The following is a 19,764-nucleotide window of genomic DNA, read 5'->3' as shown; positions in this document are numbered from 1 at the left end:
GGAAAATCGAGTAAAAACGTAACAAAAATTAAGTAGTTCAAAACTCAATTTTTTTTGAGATATTAACTCCAAATTTAATTTTTTTAGTGTTGGATTACTTTGAGTATTTTATGGAGCATTTTTTTGGAAAAATCAAGTAAAACCGTAAGAATATTAAGCATCGAGTTCAGAAATCCAAAATTATTTTGGAGTATTTAGTCCAAGAGTACTAAGATTAATTAAAAGAAATATAATGTATGTGGTATTTTTCAAAAAATAGTTGACCGACCTTTAAAATGAGGTATCACTTAACCCCTCTATCTATTATATATTTTGGGGGTTGTGTCCGCCCCCCTAGAGGATTGGTAGTGTAATTTATTTGAAAACTGGTCTACAAAATGTCCCCCTCACAATAAATTTGACGTGTTGTTGCATCTTGTTAGAATTTACTGACCAAATTATAGAGGGGATCAAATTATACGAACCAACTTCTATAGGGACCTTTTCAAATTGGCAAACTGTTTATTAATTTCCACCATACATATCTGTAGATATCTTTATGCGCATACCGATTGATATGTAGTTCTAAAAATGTGATACTGCTTAAATATCTATAAAAATACTTCAAAATAAATCAAACATATATATTTACCGTAAGACGAATCCATAATATCGGACTTTTGGAAAATGTAATTGGTAAGACCCACTATTATATGACTCATGGGATTTTTATAACTTTATTTCCAATCAGTATGTACCAATTAACCACAAGCTTATATCCTTCGACGTAAAATCATTATATACCTACTAACATTTAAATCAAAATAATAGCTTTAGAGTGTCTTAAAACGAGATGGAGTAACAACCAAGTCCACACTTTTCTTCCTCTTGAAGATTTCCTAGATGGTGTAAAATTCTGCCTCAGTTCTACATTTTTCACAACAACATAGCATGCTGTGGTTGCCAATGAAAAGATTAATAGCGCACCTCGGCAACAACACTGTCATAAGTCAAAAATAGCCATTTTGAGTAAATCCCGTATGAAGATCATCCTTACTATCTAACATTCGATTATTTCTATAAATTGAACAATAATTTTGTTATTTTTTCTTCAATAGGATTAATTTATGTTATTTTATCAATAAGTATTCTATATTGTAGAAATTTAAAACTAACTTATTAATTATTAACAAATGTGTCTGTGTTGCTGAAAACCTAAAGGTGGATTATAACAATGTGCCACTGTTGCTGATCATAGTGGTTACAAATTGCACAGAAATTGCGATTCAACGTGAAAATTATACAAAATAATTACATATAAGAACATAAAATAAATCTCCTTGTTGCCTATTACAAAATACTCGTTACAAACATGTACCTATTTAGATTTTTAACATTAATTTTAAAGTAACTACTGGTTTTTGACGCCTTTCCTTGATGATTGTTGGATGTTACTCTTGTACAAATTAAGAGGATGGTCTATTTTGCATCCTAAAGATCGATAAAAATCGTGATATTTTAAAACGATGTGATTTTTGTTGCATAAAAGCTTAAGGCATCAATTTTATTTTGGGAAAGTTTCAGTGGTGCGTTATAGAGCTGTTTTAATTCAATATTATCAGGATTTAAGCCAATGGAATTTCTACTGTTTGCTTTCCGAATTAATTTTTTTTAAAGTTGCTATCATGTAAGAAGTTTTATAATAAACGGTAAACAGTTCATCTCTAGGTACTTGTAATGTTGCAATGTCGGACCACAAAACTTTTCTCTTCGTCAGAATTTAAAACAAAATCCATTCCCATTTTCTCCTACAAATGTTTTACATCAAAAAAATCTGTAAAGTTCATTTCTGTTATTTTGTATGGAGTACCAGTTTTTTTTGCATTAGAAATTACAGGAATCCACTGTGAAAGAGTGTATATAGGACCCAATCTTAGAACACGTTTCTTCTATTTTTAAATCAGGGAGTGCATGTTGTCTCCTTCATTTTGCGTATGACCGACAACCAAAAACTTTAAAGTGATCGAAGGAATATTGAGTTTGCTTACTACATTAATAAGTAACGAGGTTATAAATTTGGTGTTGTTTTGGCCATAGCAATTGTCGCCGTATAATACAACAGGAAGGTCTTTAGAGCATTCATTTTCAAGAAATGAGTACAAACATGATCCTATCTCGTTAGATCCACGGTTACCTTCTCCTTCGTGCCAAATATAGCAGAAACCATTTAATAATCCTAAGTCAAATATAGTAAAGCTATACGTACTTAACTTTGATTTAAAGTAAAAGGAGTTGATGTCCCCACAATAGGTCTGGAGAACTGCCCGTAAATTTTTCTGAAATGGGATCTTATACTCTTCGCATTTTTATACTTTTCACACGTACCGCACTGATCTTTTTTAGGATGGAAAAATAAGATATTAAATTAATTTCTAAAAATTCGTGAGAACATGGTGACATTCCCATAACTTTTATTTACTTCCATACAAATTGTTTTATAATCTCTATAGATGTCAGCTAAAATTTTTCCTCCATCTATAAACTCCTTGCTTGTTTGGGCACGAAGGTAATGAGATTCAATGCGTGGTATCGAATTTTTATGCTCTCTAATTCCTTCCTTTATGTCATCTGAGACTTTTACCTGATGCCCATGCTTTCCCCTTTTATCGTTTTCTAAAATTAAATCTTTTGTCTTATCTACTACTGTACGACAAGTTCACAAAAAACACGTTTAAAACTAACTGAACTCACACCACAAACGTGGCTCTCAGAATAATGTGACAATGTTGTTGTCAAGACCTACGACTATTAGTAAATAATAGTAGTATAGCGAACTTATTTTGAAAAAAAAGATATCTAAATATTTCTGCAACACTGTCATAAGTGAGTTGTTACAGTATTGCTGAATAGAGTTGTACAAAAATAGTTGTTGCTATTACAGACATAAGTCGCCATCTAGCGCTTATAACACAAAATATCTTTTCGACAGCGATGCTGACGAAAGTTTAACAAAATACCCATTTAATGCACCAAACATAAAAAACTACTGCATTTCGCAAAAAAAGAACATGAAAAGATTAATAGAAAGCCGAAGACACATCATCTAAAATATTATAGAGAGTACATATCGTCGCCTTAGTACTATAACTTGATAACTCAAAAATTGACGTTTTTGAGATACTTAACTAGTTCACAAGATGTATTTTTTTTGCTTCCATATTGTGTAAAAACTTTCTAACTCGCTCCAAACGGGTTAAGTATTTATTTATGACTGACGAAACTTGATAAAACTCAAATGCCTCTAATAGTTAGTGCTAAAACTTGACAAGATAAGTTATCAAGTGATTTTTTAATCGAAATAATCGTGAATACGACATACACTGAATGCTACAACTAGCTAACTCTAGTTATCGAGTTGTAGCACGCGTTTTTCTGAAACCATTGAGCTTACCACGTAATTGCTATCGGTTTATTCGGTTCGTGTTAATGCAAAAATTTGAGAATTGTTAGCAGATCTGGCAACCCCCATGGCAGAGGGCTACTTTTCACCAAAATAATGCTCAAAATGATAGTTTTGTTAAAAAGTTCACTTAGATGCAACTTGGCACAACATGCGACATTACCAAATGTTAACATTATGGTAGTGCTAAAAGTTGATAACTTTAATTTTTCATATTTTCCATATTGAAAAACAAATTTGCACCGTATTCCTAAATAGATCAATAGCCAAAAAGTTAAGGAACACTATTTTAGAGCTGCAGAGTGAATTCCGTATTTACCAACATCATGGTAGTAGCACAAATATCTTTAAAATCTTTAAGCCCGTTTATCTCAAAACTACGAATTTCGAGTTATTAAAGTTATAGTATTAAGGCGACGGTATTATACAACCCCAATACATAAACATATAAAACATGAACACATAGTATACAAACGCATACCACACAAACAAATAGTACAAAAACATACAGAATAATCAGAATTTAATGTACTGAGGGGGAGACTATCCTCAGATTTTTTGAACTAAAAGCACAGTATAAAGAGGGACAGTAGAACCACTCTCCGAAAAATTGGAAGTAAAATCTGTAGTCGTACGGATTTTAACAGGGAAAACCCGCATCCACCGCTGGTAAATTACCAATTGCGTACTGCCGGTATTACTTCTTGACATCAAAGCGCCGACAGAGGAGTGGTTTTACTGTGGAAACTCTATATACTGTGCTAAAAGCATGGTTATTGCCTACAAAATAGACGCCAAGTCATCCATCACTTTCAAAAATATTGTAGGGATAAACTACCACAGAGAATTAAAATACTCTTGTAAAATAATATTTCAATCAACTATGATAGTTATCGTTTAGCGGCTTTAGCTCAGTCTCTTATCTTGTGAGTACACCTTGTTTTAATCAAAAGATATGAACGCAAATTTAGATGGAGGCAAACAAAACAAAAAGTTAAATAGTCAGATTTATTTTCATTAAAAATATAAATAAAATATAATAATATACAGAGTGAGTTTTATGTATGGAAACACTCAATTATCTCGAAAACGGCTTGCACGATTTTTATATATATATTTTGGTAGGTAGGGATTTTCTAATGCGGTCGATATTATAGTTCTAATTACATTGTTGCCAGCTCTTCCGTTTTTCTGAAAATCTAATGGACTTTCTGATTTCAAATGAAATAACCTATATATTTTTTGCGTTTTGAAGTTCTTACGAAATGCTGATTATTTTTCATGTTACATTCCCTATACCTAAATGCCATGATTTCGGAAATATTGCTACATTTCTTAAAAAATTTAAACAAATCATAAAAATCAACTTTTTTGGTCCGGGTAGACATTATTTTAGGTTCTTTGGATCATTAGCAACAAAAAAGGTATTTTGTAATTTTTTTGTAAAGTTAACAGTTTTCGAGTAATAAACAATTAAAAACTGAAAAAAAAAAAATCGAATAATGACGATCTTCAAGGTTCAAAAACACAAGTAAAAAATATAATTTTTGAAATTACAAAGTACCTAAATTCAAGTACAACTGTTATTCTAATAGTTTGCCACAGGATTTCTTGGCTTATTTTATTCTAAAATATTGCTTTTTAATTTTTAATGAAATATCTCAAAAATCAATGTTTTAAAATAAAACAATCTCAAATTACTTATCGGTAGCTCATAAAATAAGGCTTGAGTTTGAATTTGGGTACTTCGCTGTTTCAAAAATAATATTATTAATTTGTGTTCTTGAACCTTGAAAATCGTCTTTATTTGTTTTTTTTTTCAATTTTAAATTGTTTATAACTCGGAAACGATTAATTTTAGAGAAAAATTACAAAAGATCTTTTTTGTTCCCAATGATCCAAACAACTTGAAATAGTGTTTACCCGGCCAAGAAAATTCATTTTTATAATTTGTTTAATTTTTTTTTAATAAATGTAGCAATAACTCCTAAATTATGGCATTTAGGTATAGGGAATGTAACATGAACAATAATCAGTAAATACTTCAAAACAAAAAAAAATATACAGGGTATTCCATTTGAAATAAGAAATTTCATTAGATTTACAGAAAAACGGAAAATATGACAACAATGTAATTAGCATTATAATATCGGCCGCATTAGAAAACCCCTATCTACCAAAATCCATCAAAATCGTGCAAGCCGTTTTCGAGATAATTGAGTGTTTCCATACATAAAACTCACTCCGTATGTATGTATATTATGAATGTATTCAAATTTTTGTCAAGAGCTAACAATTTTGGAATATACTTTTTTATACGAGCGTGCAAAAATGTCTACTTTCGCGCACGCGTTTTAGTTTAGAAAGTTTTACTTTTCCGCACGCGTTTTACTTTTCCGCACTGCATTAAGATATTTTAATATGGCCTTAAAATAATTATAATACATGCAATAAACTAATATTTAGATATTATTTGCTATTTTATTGCAAATGTATCTTATTGTGTTCCTGTTTTAATGAAATTAACGCGACAATTCGATGAAATAAAATTATTTTGACATGACTTAATTGGTAGACAATAAGAGAGAAACCAAGATCGTCGTCATGCTAACTAATTATATTGAAAGTTTGGTTTTGACAACCTTGTCAAAGAAATAATTTGTGTATGTATTTTCATATTTATTAAATTAATTGATTAAGATTTGGTCATTTTTTAAAGACTTGTAGAAAAAATATTGTTCCTAACTCTTGCAGAAAGTTTGTTTTCCGCAATCGATTGCTTGCCGAACTCCAGCTTCGCGTCGTTCGGCAAACTACTGTCGCGTGCGGAAAAGTATGACTTTCTGCACTTGTTAGGAAAGTAACTATTGTGGCTTTTGGTATCTGTTCGATGCTCCTTAATACAAGGATCTACAGACCGAGCTAGTCTCGTAAATTCCACGGCTTCGAGCCACGCTTCACGCAACCGTATTTGCGTACTTGTGTTTCGTGTTGTGTGGTCGCGCGCTGGTCGAGTGGAATTATAATTTACCAAATTTAAGCATCATTACAGTTGCTTTCCTGATGAGAACAAAAGAGTTCGAAATGGTCCATAGAAAGATGGTAATGATCTCTGAATCGAAATTAAATATAATTCCTTTTATCTACCCACGGTTTTACTCAGGTATCTAGTACTAGGAAGCAGATTTGTTGATTTTTACCTCGGTGAATTGATATGTTGTGGAGTGCAACTATGTAGAATCCCCATGTCTATACATTCATCACCCTTTTCCTTTTTCGTTGCAATTTTTAGAAGGATGGGAGTAGGTATAAGAGAGAATCTGTTTCCGAACTAAGAAATCCAAAGATTTTATTATTTTTAAACATTTATTTGTTTGAAAATGGAGTCTTTTTGGTTTCGACATTTTGTTAAATATAATCGTTTCTACTGATTCATATTAATATACTATAATATAATATATTAAAGTTTTTAATATTGCTAATATTATTAAACTTTTTAACATTGTATTTTAATATAATATTTTTTATTAATAATAATATTACCTAACCTAAGTATGGCACTTAGTTCAAAAAAAGTACAAGATAAATACCGCGGATTTTTCATATGAAAATGCAAAGCAAAATATACAATTTTCAGATTAAATGCTTGTTTTTTTGATAAAATAATACAAATTGTATGTAGGTAGGTAGAGTAGCTAAGCGTTGAGTAGTTATAGCAAAAGTAGCTACGCCATCTGAGACACGAAAAAGGATGAAATTAGTTTTATTTTCTTTTCTCATGGAGCATGATGGAGAGTTTTTTAAAATAGGTAACAAAGCATGTTGTTTTGTTACCTATGTTGCAAATATGTTGTTTTTTTTTGCAAATTACAAAATATGTTGTTTTCAATACAAGTTGTTATTATTTACTGAGCATTTAGAATTTTGACTAACGCTCGAATTCATAATAAAGTTAAAGTTGGTACCTTTAACAATGCAATTAATTGTTACAGTTAACGAAAACTTTAGGTAATACATAAGTTTTGGTGGCGAATTTAGATTTCTCCTCCCAAAATCCCCCGCTTACCAAATTGCGTGTTGTTATATGCCATTCCTTTCGGGAAATATTCAAGAATAAATAAAATAAAAGTTTAATTTTGATACCCTGTATTTTGGTTAATATAACTTTTGTACTAAGGTAAGTTAGCTCAAAACGACCTATTTTAAGTTCAAAAATCTACGGTTAAGCTATGGCCCATACTTTACCAAACACCCTGTATAAAATATGATATTATTACCTGGATGTTTTCTTTTTACATGTGCCATCAAGTTAGTAGATTTCGAAAAGTTTATGCTACACTTAGTACAACGATTCATTTTCTACTTACAACAAAAAGAACACTTTGAAAATAAAACAAGAGTTTAAATTATAAACACAAAACTAAATAAATTATTTCTCACAACGGTGAAAAACCACACTTAAAAAGTTTTTAAAATTCACACCACAAAATATCAGTTTTAATACTCAAATTTTTAAACACCTGACGTGTCTCAAGTACGATGGCGCGAAGCCGTGGAATTTACGAGAAAGGCTCGGTCTGTAGATCCAAGTCTCCTTAATGTCGAACGGTACTGCTGTTGACTCGTAGACCTGGCTCCTAGATATTGCTGACCATTAGGTCTATTTCAGTTGTTGTTGGTAGATGTTCAGCAGCTGCATTGCAGTATCATTGCCGACGAAAGAAGAAAAGTTGTCTCGATTTTATTCTCAAACAAAAATTAGAAAAGATGATACGTATCCGACACCAAGAAGTTAGAAACCAAAGTGTGCCTTTTTCCATTAATCGGAAAAAGTGGCAAAGGAATGAATTAAAATAAACAGTAATGATTAGTACAGTGGAACCCCGATAAGTCGGCCTCCGATAATTCGGAAGTCCGGCTAACCCGGACCGACTTTCATCAGACAAAACAAACATTTTTTCACTTTGACTGAGTTTTTTACCAAGAAATAAACAATACTGTATTCAATTATACGTAATTTAGATGTACTGTTCATATTATTTCATGTTTTTGCAATTATAATCGAGTTTATCTGTAAGTATACCGTATTTTTTATTTTTTACCATATTCTCCGGCTAACCCGGATTCTCGATAACCCAGATCGGCCGCGGTCCCGATTAATCCGACTTATCGAGATTCCGCTGTAGTTAAATTATTTTATTTCTAGATGCATATTGACCTAAACAGAATACCGAAACAAAACACGTGGGTGTGGAGAGTTGGAGATTAGAATACGAAAGGTTTAGATACGAAAAAATAATACCTACACTTTTATAAAAAAGAAGTTTTTATAATAAAACGTTTTCATTATGTAAAGGACCCAATATAAAATTATAAACTATTTTGTTTTTTCAATTTCTGTCATAAAAGAATTTTTTAATCGACTATTTTAGACGCATATTTCCTCTAGCGGATTTAAATTCATCATCATCATCATCAACCCGTACGCGTCCACTGCTGGACATAGGTCTCCCTCAGCTCTTTCCGTCTTTCTCTGTTTTGTGCGGCTTGCATCCAGTTGCCGACAATACGTTTCATATCGTCAGCCCATCTGGTTGGTGGTCGTCCTCTGCTCCGTAGTGCTTCTTCTCGTGGCCTCCACTCGACAATACGTTTTGTCCATCGGTTGTCTGACAATCTAAACTCATAAACCAAAAAAATATTTAAAATGGTACATTTTATATTTATTTATAATTAACTTATAAAATACGAACTTTAAGAATTTTAACTTTTAATTATTTATTTAAAAAAATAAAAAGATACGCAAAACGCAACAGCCGGGTTTCGAACTTGGGACCTCTCGATCTGCAGTCTAATTCTCTACCACTGAGCCACCATCAATTTGTAATTATCGATTTGTTGACGTACTTTAAAATGGAATCTAAATGTCATTGCATTAGTCACATTTTTAAAATAGTTTGAAAAAATCGATTTATCCATAATGAAAAACTTGGAACAAACATGCAAACCGAATGGAGCTAGATATATTAGCGAAAATCTATAAAACAACAAGCTGTATAGCAACAGACTTGTTGGAAGGCCGCCGAAAAGGTGGAAAGACAATGTACAGTCAACAACAACTGAAACAGAATAAGAGGCAGACAAATAGGAGTACTCCTAGTCGCACGAAGAAGAAGATTTATCCATGTCTTCTCCTTCTTTAAGTGCCATCTCCGCGACGGAGGTCGGTAATCATCATAGCTATTCGGATTTTAGAGACGGATGCTCTGAAAAGTTCATTTGATGTACATCCGTACCATTCTCTCAGGTTGCGCAGCCACGATATTCTGCGTCTTCCAATCCTACTTTTTCCTCGAATCTTTCCCTGCATAATCAATTGGAGCAAGTTGTATCTCTATCTTTATTGTTGTGCGCTGTTGAGCACATAACAGAGATGTGTGGAAAATACTGACGGAGACCTATATCCAGCAGTGGATAGATACGGGTTGAATGATGATGATGATGATGATGATGATGTATCTCTCTCCACGTGTAATATGTCCGAGATATTCTAATTTTCTTGTTTTGATGGTATTTAAGATTTCCATTTCTTTATTCATCTTTCTCAGAACCTCTTTGTGATGTGTTCTGTCCACGATATTTTCAGAATTCTTCTGTACACCCACAGCTCAAATGATTCTAGTTTTTTTATTGATGCAGCATTCAAGGTCCAAGCTTTCATTCCATAAAACAAGGTCGAGAAAACGTAGCACCTAGCCAACCTAACTCTTAGCTCCAACTTCAAATCTCTTGTGCAGAGCACTTTTCTCATTTTGTTAAAATTTACTCTAGGCTTTTCTATTTTGATTTATCCATATAATAGCAGTTAAATATTGCATTGTTACAAAGTTAATATATATTCTGAAATATTCTGAAAATTTTAAGTGCCTAGGTAGCCTAGAACTCTGTTTAAAATGGATAACAACATTTTCAGAGATAGTGACAAAGACAAAGCCAAGTACATAAAAACGTTTTAAAATGGTTACAAATAACTATGCCTATCATAAAACAAAGTACATACCCCAAGGAAATCGTCTGTTTGAAAATAGTTATTTATGAAACAGTTCGTAAAATATGCTTTTTGTGAACGCACGCGATATTTAGAGCAAGAGCAACAGCGGAGCGAGTGCTATACATCGCATAAGTTCGCAAAAAGTACGTCACGCATAGTTTCACACAATATTTTATCTACTCTACCATAAACAAATAAAAAAACTGTATCTTTTCGTCACTGGAATTCATTTCTGTTCTACAATTTTTAGAACTTTGACATTTAAAAATTCTAACTTCTTTCAAACCACAAAACTGTCAAAACTTTTGTCGTAATTTATTGCTCATTATGTCATCACCATGACAACGCGAAAATTAAGGATATTTGATTACATGAAAGTGTGTTAAAACAGTGCGAAAAGTAAGTCTCATTTAAAATACATTGTTACTTCACGCACACTTTAAACACTTCACGCACTGCTATCTATAATGACAGTTTTCACAAACTTAAAACGTACACATAGTATGACAGAGTAGATAAAATTTAGATTTGCATGAAATTTTAGTATGTTATAGTTTACTTCAAAAAACTAAGACTTGATTTTTTAAAAATTGTTTTACCGTGCCGTTTAATTACTATTAAGGGTCAAAGTTAAGTTTTAACATGGGCTCTTACGGGAATTTTTAAAAAGTTTACGTCAAAAAAGTGACCCAAATTTACGATTTTTAATTATTTGTGCTTAAATTAAAGGTTTTTCTTTGTAAGGAATAACATATTAAAAAATGAGGATTGTTTACCGTACCATTTATTTTTAATTTATTTATTATAATTAATTCCGTAATTTATTCCGTAATTTATTATAATTTATTTTTATAAAGTATTCAATACTGAAACATATGATCTGAGTATTCTGCTATAAATGCATTGCTACCAACTTTCGCTTGCATATAAGTTCCCCCCCTTTCCTCTGAGAGGCATACCCCGCAACGAAGGTGTAGAACGTCGCTACAGTGTCTAGAACAGTGGTTTTCAATGTTTTTGAGCCATGTACCACCAAAATTCTTATAATTATTTTTGGTACCACCTAACTGAAGTATCTATGGAGGTAGATAATCCAATTAACTACAAATATGCTGAATTTTGGCTGTGGTTTTGCGTTTTGTGTACCACCGCACCTAATGAACTGTACCACCAGTGGTACATGTACCACAGATTGAGAACCCCTGGTCTAGAAAATAGAAAGATGCAATAAGCATGTTCCGTATCATGACAGAATGATTAGATGAAAAGAGAGTTGCCTATAATAGGGCGCCAACTAATTTTTAACGGAAAACCAGTAAAACAAATACAAGAAGAAACAAGTAAAAGAAAATTATTATTGAAGAATAGAAAATAAAATAATTATTAAAAAATAAAATAGATTTTTTTCTTGGTTCTATCTTCCGCACAATTTTTAAAAATAATAATTTTTTTTAAAACATTGGAAATCGAAATATTCGACAGCGGTTAAAAATATAATTTTCATTATAATCAATTGTAGTTTAATCCCGCATAAACATAATATTTAACAAAAGAGATAAATAGATCGCAAATTAATACAATTTATAAAATATGTTGATCAAATACCTAGTACATCCACAGAATTCACAGTTGAAGTGGAAAATACCAATTTACCAGATTTGGCAATCACAAAAACGGAGAATAATTAATTAAGCTTTTTTAAATATCATAAAATAATTCATTCGTATATGATTATACAAAACGTACTATCACATACAAACGCACATAAATTAGTAACAATTAACAGCTGCAGATGCTATAACATAGATAAAATAATAATAGACCAAAAAATAATCAAATTCTACAGCGAGATTTACGTTCAATATATTGGTTTCAACAACCACAATAAAATGGTTTTAGTAGACCAGAGAAATTAGCAAAATAAAAGCCTTTTTCGTGATACTAGTTAATAGAGGTATTTAAAAATGCTTTTGATAATTTTGGTGATCCAATATACAGGGTGTCAACAGTCGAATGTTTCGAACTTATTAGCAATATTTTTTAAAATTGTGGGTAGATGGCAAGCAATACATGTCCCATAAATTATACCACAGATTCTGGGGTCAAAAATACATTGATTAAACCTCACTTACGTATATACAATAGTGCACACAAAAAAAGTTACAGCCCTTTGAAGTTACAAAATAAAAATCGATTTTTTTTCATATATCGAAAACTCTTAGAGATTTTTTACGGAAAATGGACATGTGGCATTCTTATGGTAGCAACATCTTAAAAAAAATTAACGTAAAATTTGTGCACCCTCTAATATAGGTGGTATGTGTTGTCACCCTGGGAGCTAAGGGTGGTAGTCTTCAGGTTCTTTTCAATGTTAAGTAGTTAAGCGAGAATAAAAACATGTTCACTCGACGAACACCAAGTTTATTCTGATCTTTTAATTATATTATTGTTAACAATTGATCAAGTATATTCAAATGGGAAATAAGCCACAATTTTACCTAAAAATGATTTTATTAACGTTTCGACGCCCAAGTCCGGTGTCGTTGTCAAAAAAAAAATCTTTTCTAGTGGTCTTTTCGGGCCTCTGATCACAGTTTAAAGAAGCAGAAGAAGAAAAAGAAGATTATTAAGCTTCTTGACAAGTGACGTCCGCGCATCACTGTTTTTTTTTATTTTTATTTTATTTTTATCGCACAAGACATGGGTGGGTTCAAAAGAATCAATGGGGGGGAGCGTACAAATGTTCGAAATGTAAGATAGGACAATTATGATTGTCCCTCCTTAACAGGTAAGTCAACCAATCAATTAATTGTCCTTCACATAACATTTCGAACATTTGTACTTATGGTAGGCTGTTGAAAGATTAAACAATATTGTGCGATAAATAAAAAAAAGTACATTGCAATCCAAAAATGAATAGTACTTAGCAATTTTTTTTTTTAGATTTTTTTTTAATAATCTTCTTTTTCTTCTTCTGCTTCTTTAAACTGTGATCAGCGGCCCGAAAAGACCACTTTTCAATATTTTTTATAATAAACCTCTAGCAAAAGATTACGGACTCTTTGCAAAACCGTATTGTCTGGTGAGTCCATGTAATTGTATATAATTGTAATTATATTACATGTGTAGGTTACTAATATTAGTAAGAACATTAATTTTCTTATTATGTTTATTTGTACCTGGTTGAAGGTACACATCTCATATAATTAAAATATAAACATGAATCTTAATTAATAATTGCTCTAATATGTTAGTTAGGTATAGATATGTATATATTTTGTGTAAAGTTTCTAAAAAAAAAAATTGCTAAGTACTATTCATTTTTGGATTGCAATGTACTTTTGTTTATTTATCGCACAATATTGTTTAATCTTTCAACAGCCTATCATAAGTACAAATGTTCGAAATGTTATGTGAAGGACAATTAATTGATTGGTTGACTTACCTGTTAAGGAGGGACAATCATAATTGTCCTATCTTACATTTCGAACATTTGTACGCTCCCCCCCATTGATTCTTTTGAACCCACCCATGTCTTGTGCGATAAAAATAAAATAAAAATAAAAAAAAACAGTGATGCGCGGACGTCACTTGTCAAGAAGCTTAATAATCTTCTTTTTCTTCTTCTGCTTCTTTAAACTGTGATCAGCGGCCCGAAAAGACCACTATTTTGTATTTTGACAACGACACCCGACTTGGGCGTCGAAACGTTAATAAAATCATTTTTAGGTAAAATTGTGGCTTATTTCCCATTTGAATATACTTGATTATAAAAATGCCACAAGAAAATAGCTTCAGAACAACGTTAACAATTGAGCTATGTTATTGTTATTATCCACGGGTTGCTTATTTAGCACCCATGGCTCAATATTTAGAACACCTAATATTTAAATAAACAATTAAAGTAAATGTTAGTCGATATTACACAATCTTCACCCAGTTCAATATTGGATATTATTTTACATCTATTAATTTATCTTGTAATACTTATGAAAATCTTTATCTCTCTTATTCCAGGACAACCCCATAAAATTATGCAGCTGCTGCATTTTCGTTTTGCAAAGAAATTGAGAATGTTTATACATTTTTAACCCCATAAAAATTTTATGGGGTTTTGTTCCCTTCAACCCCCCCAAACTTTTGTGTACGTTCCAATTAAATTATTATTGTGGCACCACTAGTTAAACACAATGTTTTCAAAACTTTTCTGCCTCTTAGTACTTTTTCTGTAAGCCAGTGTTTATCGAGATATTTTGAAAATTTGTCGAATCCACCACATATTTGTATATGGTTAACTACGATTATAGACCTGTTAATAATCTGAAAATTTATTTATAATTTACATTTTTAGGTATATTTTAAAAAAGAAGCCGAGTCTCGATAAAAGGTGACTTATCAAAAAAAGACTAGGAGGCAAAAATTTTTTAAAAACACTGTTTATCTTATGGTACCACAATAATAGTTTAATTGGGACGTACACAAACATTTGGGAGATTTAAAGGAACAAAATCCCCATAAAATGTTTATGTAAATATATTAAAAAAGAAGCAGCATCTCGATAAAAACTGGCTTATCGAAAAAATACTAGGAGGTAAAAAAGTTTTTAAAACGTTGTGTTTAACTAATGGTACCACAATAAAAAATTAATTGGAACGTACAAAGAAGTTTGGGGGGGTTTAAGGGAACATAACCCCCATTAAATTTTTATGTGGTGGACAAATTTCACTATAATTTTGTTTTAAGATGTTCCTGCTATAAGAATGATACATGTTTATTTTCGTATAAAATATCACAAGAGAGAAAATTTTGCCGGCAATATTTTCGACTGGTATGAAAGTTTGTTGCCTGGCAATTTTCGAGAATTAAATTTTGACTTAAATCACGAGACGTCAGTCGAGTGATTTTGTCAAAATTTCATAAGCGAAAATTACCAAAAGGCAACGAACTTGAATGAAACCAGGAGAAAATTTTGCCGGTAAATAATTTTCTCTCGAAAGATATTCGACAAGACTATTTCACGAGACAATTAATGCACCATATCAACGAAATATAATCTTTATTTATTTGTTATTACCAGACACTTTCGTGGCGGATCTGTCATAATTTTGTCGCTGAGAAATCACGTCGCTAAGGAGTTTTGTCAGTAGGAAACGATGCTTTGCTATGACGTTTTATCAGTTAAAAACAGTCTAGTGAAATAGTCGTATATAATATCACAAGAGAGAAAATTTTGCCAGCAATATTTTCGACTGGTATGAAAGCTTGTTGCCTGGCAATTTTCGCGAATTAAATTTTGACTTAAATCACGAGACGTCAGTCGAGTGATTTTGTCAAAATTTCATAAGCGAAAATTACCAAAAGGCAACGAACTTGAATGAAACCAGGAGAAAATTTTGCCGGTAAATAATTTTCTCTCGAAAGATATTCGACAAGACTATTTCACGAGACAATTAATGCACCATATCAACGAAATATAAACTTTATTTATTTGTTATTACCAGACACTTTCGTGGCGGATCTGTCATAATTTTGTCGCTGAGAAATCACGTCGCTAAGGAGTTTTGTCAGTAGGAAACGATGCTTTGCTATGACGTTTTATCAGTTAAAAACATTCTAGTGAAATAATCAATAAAAAATCTCTAATAGTTTTCGATATATTGAAGAAAATCGATTTTCATTTTGTAACTTCAAAGGGCTGTAACTTTTTTTATGAGCACATTTGTACTAAGGTAAGTTAGGTTCAATCGAACTATTTTTGACCCCAGAATGTGTGGTATAATTTATGACCAATCTTTTCGGGACACCCTGTATAATGGGAAGAAACGATTTTTCGTTGTCGATACACTAGGTAAATTATTGAAACGAAGAAAAGTATATCTCGAGCAATACACTTCCCAATAAAAACGAAAACACACACGTTTAGTATTTTTTAAAAACCTTAAAATGACATCAAACGTCACCACTTCCACCCCTTGGGGGTGGAGCAGGGGTAACTTTGAAATCTTAAACCGGGACCTCAATTTTTTATTGCAGAAAATGTATTCGTCATGAAAAAATAACTAAAATTTATTCGACACCTTTTTTATAATTGTTCATAGATGGCGATATGATCGAAAAAATACGATTTATTGGCACCACCTAGCAACAATTCTGAAAAACTCTCGAATACATTTTTTCGTGAGAAATACAAATCTGCAATAAAATGTGGGTCAATATTTAAGATTTCAAAGTTATAGAAGTTTATAACTTCTAATTTATAAAACCGCAATATTTTTCATTCACAGAATAAATTTAGGGCAGTCAATGAGGGTATTTTGCTCCGAATTCCATCCTACTACATCGATTTACTTGATATTTTCACAGTAACGGCCGGTTTCACAAAGTAAAGTTAACTTGTGGTTAAGAGATAACCTCAAAATTACCCCAAAATATGCGTTTCAGTTTCATAATTGTTACCCTTCTGGATATACCCATAAGGGTAACCCAATCCAACCTCTGGTTAAAAGTTCTGTGAGTTAACCATACTTCGCCGTTGACCTGAAACTAAAATGCATATTTTGGGGTAACCTCTGGTTATCTCTTAACCACAAGTTAACTTTACTTTATGAAACCGGCCGTAAGTAGGGAATAGCAGTCTACCCTATATATGTACTAGGGCGCTTTTATCTTGGGGCGGTTCCCACCCCTTAAAGGAGTTGAAAATTGTTTGGTCAAAATAACCACGGAAGTGGCTAGATAACCTAATTCTAAGCAAAAACTGTTCGATAATTTTTTTTGAAAACTTAATATTTTTTGAGATATTCGTGGTTAAAAATTGGCCATTTACATTGAAAAATGACACCTTTTCGGACGGTTTTTGGCGAATCCCTTAAAAATTATGCATCTAACTAAACAAACTGTATAAAACATTTTTGTAGCTTTATAACTGTATAAAACAAAGATATTCGTTCCTTCATAAATCTTCTAGTTATAATACAAAGAGAGATATGGTAGGTGAAAAAGTTTGTTTTTTTGATGCATGCTCAAATCGGTGGATTCAACTTGAAATAATAGAGAAACGGTCGATTTTAGGTGTTTAATGCCACCAATATCTTTTGTATTGCTTGAAAACACATTTAAAATGAGCAATATTAAACGACGATTACAATCAAACTAAGCAAGATTGGCTGCAAAAAATTGATGACTAATGTATTTTAAGAAAAAATGAGAAGTAGATTTAACCCTTCATCGACCAAAATTTAAATACATCATTTTTCTTCCACAATACTTTTTACTATAGTGTTGTTTATATGTTCAAAAACTTGGACATCTTTAAAATGAATGGTTTTTGAAAACAAAAAAAAAATAAATAAAATGTAGGTTTTGCTGCTATAACTACGTTAGTATCACTTTGTTTTTCTCTAAGATAAAAATTGGTTAGAATATGGCTGTTCAAAGTTTCCATACACTCGCGATTAGTGAGTCATGCAAGCACTTTCAACTATAACCCTTTCAAAAATAAGCACTTTAAAACTGTGAAACTGACATTTTATATAAAAAATAGATAAGTAAAGTCAAGTGTTTGTAACGCGGTAACGATTAATTTCAGTTAGGGAGCTAAACACGGAAAGATTTTCATGATTTTTTACCAAAAAAAGGCGGCCAACTTTATTTTGAGCGCAACTTGCGTTTCTTTAATGCTAGAAACTTTTGTAAACAATTAAAATAAAGCTTTTTTAAATACTTTAAAAAAGTTAAACGGATTTTTCCCGAAAAGTGTTTCATCTTTTTGGATATTTCACGATGAACTAGTTGATTTGGAATTGGACGAATAAAAACATATTTTTCATGAGCTACAAATGTGCTTATACTGGATTTATAGACTTCATGAATATTCAACTTTTTTGGTTTTGTCTGAGTTACATTTTTGCTAAAATATTTTTTTAGATATAATATTTACTTTTGAAACCATAGTTTTAATAACCGTCTGAAAACATAGTTTTTTTGTCGAAAAATAAACATTTTCAATAGCAAATAACTCGAAATAACTATAGAACAAAAGTTGCTTACAACCAGTCAATTTATCCATTTTCGAGCTTATCTTGAACGTATATTTTTCACCCCTAGAGGAGGTGGCTGTCGTCCCCCAAATAAAGCAACCAACGGCACAAATTCAACTTTGAAGGGAAAGGTAAGTAGAACCTAAATCCAAATTTTTATGCAATTCTGAGTTGCACCTGAAAATTACACTGTATCGCCGTTTTTCCCGTTCATTTACTGGGCTAACAAATAAAGTTAATTGTTTGTAAAGCGGTAATGACTAATTTCATTTGTGGTGTTAAATAGGGGAAGATTTTCACAATTTTTTTTATGCCAGATTTTAATGATTAATTATTTATATGGGAAATAAGCCACAATTAAAATGAAAAAAATAATTTTATTAACGTTTCGACTAAATTATTAGAATTTATTAAATTAACTAATAAATTATTAGAAGAATCTTTTTGCTTAGCAACAACTCTTTTGTTTATTTTAGTAATATTTTGTATTTTGACAACGGCACCCGATTTGGGCGTCGAAACGTTAATAAAATTATTTTTTTCATTTTAATTGTGGCTTATTTCCCATATAAATAATTAATCATAAAAATGCCACAAGGAAATAGCTTCAGAACAACCAGATTTTAATGCCAGAAGCTTTTGTAAATAAAAAAATGAAAATGTTTTTAAACACTAACAAGTTTTCATACGTGTTTCTAAAAAAGTGTTTTATTTTTTGGTTACTTCACGTTGAAATATTCGATTTGTAATTTGACGAATAAGAACGTATTTTTCATGAGCTACAACTTTGCTTTTCCTATGTCTATAAACTTCAAGAATACACCATTTTTTTCGATTTTTTCTACATTTGTTCTAAGAATATTTTTTTGTGATTAAATATTTACTTTGTTATTTGCGAAAAGGTCCCTGAAAACGTGTTTTTTTTTTGGTTGAAAAATAAACATTTTCAATCTGAAATAACTCGAAAAACATAGACTTTTGCTATTAGCAAAAAAATTCTATACAACAAAAGTTGCTTATAATTAGTCAATTTATCAATTTCCGGACTAATTTTAAACACGAGTTTCTTCACCCCCGAGAAGTCACCCCTCATGTAAAAGCAACAAACGGCACAAGTTAAACTTTGAAGTGGAGGGTAAGTAGAACCTAAAACCAAATTTTCATGCAATTCGGAGTTGCCCCTGAAAATTACACGGTATCACCCTATTTCCTGTTCATTTACTGGGCTATTATGG

At 31.5% G+C, this 19,764-nt stretch overlaps 1 protein-coding gene across 2 annotated transcripts in view; it reads left to right on the top strand.

Annotated features, from left to right (window-relative positions):
* LOC126884042 (5-oxoprolinase) overlaps positions 1 to 19,764 on the top strand; it is a 657,750-nt gene that overhangs the window by 451,499 nt on the left and 186,487 nt on the right. The window lies entirely within an intron of this gene.

This window comes from Diabrotica virgifera, chromosome 4, assembly GCF_917563875.1.
Source record: "Diabrotica virgifera virgifera chromosome 4, PGI_DIABVI_V3a".
Lineage (NCBI taxonomy): Eukaryota > Metazoa > Arthropoda > Insecta > Coleoptera > Chrysomelidae > Diabrotica > Diabrotica virgifera.
Note: the sequence above shows the minus strand (reverse complement) of the source record. Positions and strands in the feature narration are given on the sequence as shown.